Genomic DNA, 7,538 nt, shown 5'->3' on the forward strand with positions numbered 1-7,538 from the left:
CTCAATGATTGAACCTACAACAGTTGATGAAGCACTTTCAGATGATGGATGGATCCTAGCTATGCAAGAAGAGTTGAATCAATTTCAAAGAAATGATGTGTGGGATCTGGTACCCAAACCTCAGCACAAGAACATTATTGGAACAAAATGGGTATTCAGAAACAAGCTGAATGAGCAAGGTGAAGTAACAAGAAACAAAGCCAGGCTTGTTGCACAAGGGTATAGTCAACAAGAAGGCATTGATTACACTGAAACGTTTGCTCCAGTTGCAAGATTGGAAGCAATCAGGTTACTTCTTTCCTATGCAGTTAATCATGGCATAATATTATATCAAATGGATGTCAAGAGTGCTTTTCTAAATGGTGTCATAGAAGAAGAAGTGTATGTCAAGCAACCTCCTGGATTTGAGGATATTAAATATCCTGACCATGTTTTTAAACTGAAGAAATCACTATATGGCTTGAAACAAGCTCCCAGAGCTTGGTATGATAGACTAAGTAATTTCTTAATCAAAAATGACTTTAAAAGAGGACAGGTTGATACTACACTCTTCAGAAGGACCCTTGGGAAAGATATTCTTGTTGTGCAAATATATGTTGATGATATAATATTTGGTTCTACTAATGCATCTCTTTGCAAGGAATTTTCTGAGTTGATGCAGGATGAATTTGAAATGAGCATGATGGGAGAGCTGAAGTTCTTCCTTGGCATTCAAATCAATCAATGCAAAGATGGAGTCTATGTTCATCAATCAAAGTACACAAAGGAGCTTCTGAAGAAGTTCAAACTTGAAGATTGTAAAGTGATGAACACTCCAATGCACCCTACGTGCACCTTAAGCAAAGAAGATGAAGGAGCTAAAGTAGATCAGAAGCTGTATAGAGGTATGATTGGTTCTTTGTTATACCTCACTGCATCTAGACCAGATATTTTATTCAGTGTATGCTTGTGTGCAAGATTCCAATCAGATCCTAGAGAATCTCATATGACTGCTGTCAAGAGAATCTTCAGGTATTTGAAAGGAACAACCAATCTTGGACTCCTTTATAGGAAATACTTAGATTATAAGCTAATTGGATTCTGTGATGCTGATTATGCTGGTGATAGGATTGAAAGAAAGTCAACCAGTGGCAATTGTCAATTTCTGGGTGATAATCTTATATCCTGGGCTAGCAAAAGACAAACAACTATTGCTATGTCTACAGCAGAAGCAGAATACATTTCAGCTGCAAGTTGTTGTACACAACTACTTTGGATGAAACATCAGTTGGAAGATTATCAGATAACTGCTAACAGTATTCCCATTTATTGTGATAATACTGCTGCTATTTGTTTGTCTAAAAATCCAATTTTGCATTCAAGAGCGAAGCACATTGAAATCAAACACCATTTTATCAGAGATTATGTTCAAAAAGGAATTTTAGATATACAATTCATTGATACTGAAAATCAATGGGCTGATATATTTACTAAGCCTTTAACTGTTGAAAGATTTGATTTTATAAAGAAAAATTTGAACATGCACTTGGTATCTGATTAAATGCTTGCTTGCTCCTGAATAGGATTTTAGGTTCTGAAGTTAGTTCAGAAACAGTAGTCCATCAGAAGCTCTTTATTGAGGTTCTGAGGAAAACTCGCTTCTGATGATGACGTCAGCATCTGAAGTCCAGAAGCTGGATTTATTGCTTCTGAATAGTTGAATTAGTGGAAACGTTGGAAGTTACCTTTTAAAAAGTAACTTTTGGCCCACTAACTTGGTAGTTACTCTGTGAACCTCTTACGTGGCCTGTATGTGTTGGTGTATAACTAAAAGGGCAATGATGATTTAAAAGCTTTGAAAGTACTTTTCACGCGCCCCCAATTTTGTCATTAATGTTATGTTTGTTTGTCTCTTTTGAATTGCAATCGTTTTACTTTTAACACTTTGTCAATTCACACACTACTCACTCACAACAAACACATTTGCTCTCAAACCTCTTGCGAAGTAAGTGCATTCTCTCAACCTTAGAACCCTAAAATCTTCATCTTCTTCAAATCTTCGTAAATCATCAAATGGCATCATCAAGCTCAAAAGTTTCAGAATCTACATCAAACAAGCAAAGCGTATCAGAATCTGGGTCCATCTACAAAAAGAAGACTATGGATATTCCATGGGAATCCTTAATAGTTCAAGTAGAGTCACCGGTGGATTTTGCTTCACTCAAGAAGTATGAAGTAAACATGGAAGGTTTGATAGAAACTCAGATGATGTCTGAGTATTTCAAGATGCTAAATGGGCCAACATATGTGAACTTGGTCAAGGACTTTTGGTTAAAAGCTGAAGTGTACAATGAAAAGCCTGCAAAAGTCGTAAGCAAACAAGCGGGGTCAAAGAAAGGGAAAATGGTCATGGATATGAATCCTACATCATTTGATAGCTTAGAAATAAGGTCTGAAGTGATGGGCATTCCTATAACCATCACTGAGGACGTTATAGCTAAAGCTTGTAGGATGCATGCAGAGGGAAGATTCCAAGAAATAGTCAGGAAGGAAGATGTCCTGCTAAAAGGTTACTACAACTCTCTTCTGGGTGGGAAGAAAGATGCCAAGCCTTCAGAGATGGAGATTCACAACAGAATGTTGGTGAAATTCAGTAATGATTGCTTCTTTCAAAGAGCAGGAGGGTCTGACCAACCCAACAACCAACAGAAGCTAGCAATTTATTTCATGACCAATCTTGAAAAGATAAACTTCCCCAGATATGTAATGGATCATCTCTGCTGGGCCATAAACGAAAGCACTACAAGAGGAAGAAAACAAGTACCCTATGGAAGATTGCTTTCTGAAATCTTTCATCAAGGAAGGGTGCTGGAGTTCTTAAAAAGGACAAGGAGTGCTTCTGATAAATGTTTCGAAGTTTCTACTGCTGAAAGGACTATCAGTAGCAAGAGCTTATGCTCTATGAAGTTCATCAAAGAAGCCCCTAAAGATGAAAAGTGGTTAGAGATGACAACTGCTGAAACTGAGATAATCAGGGACTTTCCTCCCATCTTTAAGGAAAGTGACTCTGATTTCCTAGTTCAATCAGTAAATGAGTACGTCTTGGAGGAAGATGCAAGGTCTCAGGAGGAAGCTGCTCTTGCTAAAGGGAAAGGCAAGAAGGCCAAGGCAGTTGCTGTGTCAGAAGCTGCTGTTTCTGAGGCACCTGAAGGGAAAAGGGCCAGAACTAGTTCTGAATCAGAAGCTGCTCCTACTAAAGGAAAGAAGGCCAGAACTAGTACTGAGTCAGAAGCTGCTAAACCTGTTTTTATCAAGGAAAAAGGAAAGATGCAGAAGGTTGGTGCTGCTTCTATTCCACAGAAGAGGAGAAAAGGTAAGGCAGACTTGGTAATCACTCAAGAGCAGCTGGATGAAGCTCTTGAAGAAATAGAGAAAGAGGAGGCTGATCCCAAGCTGAAGAAGAAGAAGGCTCCCCTTCAACTTGTGAGTCCTATGGTTGAGATGACTCGAATAAGGAAAAGGATGGCAGATGAACGTGCTGCTGATCTTATATCAGAAAGAAAGGATCAAAAAGCTCAATACATTCATCAAAGAGATGAAAAGCTCAAGGCTTTGGGATTGGAGGACTGTGATAGGTTCTACAAAGATAAACTGGCTGAAGTAAGAGCCATTGCTGGTAAACCTACTGAAGACAATGAGGAAGACGATATGATGCTCGTCTTTGAAAATGCTCCAGAAGAGGGAACTTCAGAAGCAGTTTCTCAATCTGCTGATCCACAGAAGATCACTTCTGAAGCTGACCCTGCAGATCAGGTAATCCAGATTCCAGTCACCTCTATCCCCACTTCACCCTCTTCACCATCAGCACCTGAACAAATAGAAGACACTTCTGTCTTAGACAATCTTGCTCTCCACTACTCAGGTGAATTACCCATAGACAAAACTTCAGAAAAGGCCTCTGAAGCAACTCCAGAAGCAGCTGCTTCTGAAAATGTTGTTTCAGAAAACCCCCATCAACAAACACCTGAACCACAAAAACCCACAACACCCCCACAATCACCAATAGCCATCATTGACCCCCAACTCAACAATCAAACAACAACTTCACTACAACAACCACCAACTGAAACTGAATTTCAACCTTTACCTGAACACTCTCCAGAACCAACTCCCATGGATGTTGACATCTCTCAAGTCAATGTTCAAGACTCAACCTCCACCACACACATTGATTCTGACCAGCCTTCATCTTCAAACACACAAACACACTTTACCATTCCAGTTCCTAACCCTGTTCAAGATTTGGAAATCAATGATTCTGATCTTGAAATCCTTGAACAACCACCCACAGACATCCTGGAATCTGGATATATTAATTCTGAGCTTCTGACAATTCTGAGTCAATTGCATAATCTGGTGGATCAAAGAGGGACAATTGATCTCACAGGTGCATATGAAGACTCCTGGGCATCTCTTCAGAACCGGGCAACTGAGCTAATTGAAAGCATAAGGGCTAAGTGCATCAGAAGCAAGGAAGCTACTGTCAGGAAGTTAATGGAGCATCTGAATCAGAGTCTCAGAGTAAGAAGTTCTACACTGCTCCTGGCAAACCAGCCTTTCTTCTTTGAAACGGATTACTTGACCAGAGAAGCAAGGTTGTGTAAGCTTCTGAAGAAACAGATGGCACATCAGCAGCAAGAAGCTAGAGAAAGGGAACAAGCTCTTCTTCAGAGGCAACAACAACTTGAAGAACTGTTGAAGAAGAAGATTGAAGAAATGGAAGAGATGAAGAAACAACAACAAACCAACCCTTAGTTGCACACCCTTGTGTTTTTCTTTGTTTGTTGTCTGTTTTAAAATTTCTTAGTCCTTGCTTCTGAAACCATCTTGTCTTATTTCTCTTGCTTCTGAATGCTTACTGATTCTGACTGTTTAGCTGCTTCTGACAATTGATATACATGTTCATATATTTTGCTCTGACTTATTTAGTTCACTTTCTTTTATACTCTCTCCTGTTTGAGTTTTTTCTCATATCTTTTTGTCTTTTATGCTTAAATTTATTTTAATTTTTTTTGATAATGACAAAAGGGGGAGTATATGTGACAAGTATTTAAAGGCTCTGAGCCCCATTAATGGCATTTGAAATTTTTGAAAACCTTCTATCATTTTTTTTACCTTATTGGTATAAGCTATGAACGAACGAAGGAGTATCAAAATTCAAGTAAAATTAATTGAACCATTCTTCTTATCTATAAGTTAATTCTTTCAATGATTCAATTTTATTTTTAAGCTCTGATAATATTATTGATCGAAAAATGAATTTAATTAACCTGGATAGAACTTAGGGGGAGCTTACAAACCTCACCTTAAAGACTATCAGACTCAGGGGGAGTTTGAGCTTACAAACCTCAGATTCTGAGCTTACAAACCTCAGAACCCCAAAGTCAACTTGTTAATTAGATTAACAACAATTGATCAATTTTAAATACTTTTGTTTGTCATCATCAAAAAGGGGGAGATTGTTGGAACAAAATGTGTTTAACAATGAACCTTAAAGGGTTTTGATGATAACAAGGTATTAAAAATTGTAAATTGGACTAGCTAATATTTGTTCAAGTGTACAGGACCATAATTATAAAGTTACATCATCATTGGTTCTGAATGAGCAAATAAAGAGCTATGGAAACAACAAAAATTTGAAGCTTGGACGCTCCTGAAGGCAACTTGCTACTGAAGAGAAAAAGCGCTCCTGAAGTCAAGCTGCTCCTGAAGAAATAGCGCTCCTGAAGTAAGCTGCTCCTGAAGAATAGTGCTTCTGAAGACAAGAGGTCCAGAAGCCACATCATCAGAAGCTGCGTCATCAGAAGCTGCAGAAGTCATATCATCAGAAGCTGCATCATCAGAAGCTGCCTCATCAGAAGCCATTTCACCAGAAGCTGAATATCAACTGGATTTGCAAAGAATCAAGAATTGAAGAATTATCAATGCAAAAGTTGTCTATTGGATTCGAAAACACAAACAAAGGATTAGTGGAGTTTGCAACGGTCATTTCAAAGGTGTTTGAAGGCGTGTGTTTGCAATTTGGACGAAAGCGTTGACATTGTACTTTGTACGAATTGTACAACCACGTTCTCCACTACTCTGTTTTGTGTCCGCGCTACAGGACAAGAAAACAGCTCCAGAATACGGTTTCGCCTGCATAGATGTTCCTTTGGATAAGGAATGGATTTCAAATTTGTTCTTCATAGGACAACAGCCAAATCAGGCAAAAGATTATTGGTGAAAGATCAAGTTTCAACAACGACTCTTTGGTGTGCTGGCAATTTCACAACGTCTCTCTCACACCTCTATATAAAGGAGTGAAGACCTAGAGAATTGGCAATGCAAGAACGCTGAACGAAAGACTCACAAGATTTTCACAAGTACCAAACCTCTGCTGAAATTGTTCTGCATTCACTTAGAATTTCTGTGTCTCAAAGTCATATCTTAGAAATTCTTAAGTCCATTGAGTCTGTATCTGATTTGTATTGTGAGCACCTCTGATTGTATATCAAGTGTTCAACCTTAAACAATTTTCTGTGTAATTTTGTTTATTTAGGAAGTCTCTAGCAGTTGTGCTTGAGCAGGAAGTCTCTTGATTGTGTTCTTGAGCAAAGGAAGTCTCTTGCTTGTGTGCTTGAGCATTGGAAGTCTCTTGCTTGTGTGCTTGAGCATTTGTAATCAGATATTACTCATAGTGAAATCTCCTTGGAAGTGCAAGGGGGACTGGACTACTTCCGGATTGTGGAAGGAACCAGTATAATTGCTTTGTGTCGTTCTTCTTCTCTCTCTCTGTTTTATTCCGCTGCATTTAGATTCTGATTATCACTTCAGAAGCTGTCTCGCTTAGCTTCTGATCAGTGTGTTCAGTTTTTAGGAGAAACGAAGAATTTTTCTAAAACACAATTCAACCCCCCTTCTTGTGTTTTTCTCACCTTCATTGCCAACTCAGAAATTTTCAGGAGAATGATCAATCATCCAGTGACACATCATCAGAAAACTAACAGAATTTCTCTCTCTCCCAAGTCACCACCGTAACAAACTCAAACCACCACAGTTGAATAAAAAAAACCACCGCAACAGAATCAATCACCACCACAAATTCCTCAAATCCATACCAGTTCTTTATCAAAATTCATCATCTAACGAACAAAATCATTTCAAAGTACCAGAAAATCGAAACAAAATGTGTCCAATTCAGCAAAAGTGGTTCGAATTTTCAGAAGGTTCTCAGTGATTTTCTGTGTAAATCATCATCATCGAACCCTCACCTTCGCAATTCAAGCAAGCGTTTGTCAATTGCAAGAACGAACCTCTTGCGATCACGAAGGATTCGGTGAAAGAGAGAAGAAGAGAGATTGTATTCGAAGTGAACCAACGAAGGAGAAGAAGGTGAGGAACTGATTTATTTTCAGTTTCTGTGCAATAACTTACCAGAAGCATCAAGAACATATCCAAGATTCAAGGTTTTCAGAAGAATTTTGTTCGAATCTCCAAATCAACTCAGGTAAGTACACAAA

This window comes from Medicago sativa, chromosome 1 (assembly GCF_051527215.1).
Source record: "Medicago sativa cultivar Bolivia chromosome 1, Bolivia_mono, whole genome shotgun sequence".
NCBI classification, from domain to species: domain Eukaryota; kingdom Viridiplantae; phylum Streptophyta; class Magnoliopsida; order Fabales; family Fabaceae; genus Medicago; species Medicago sativa.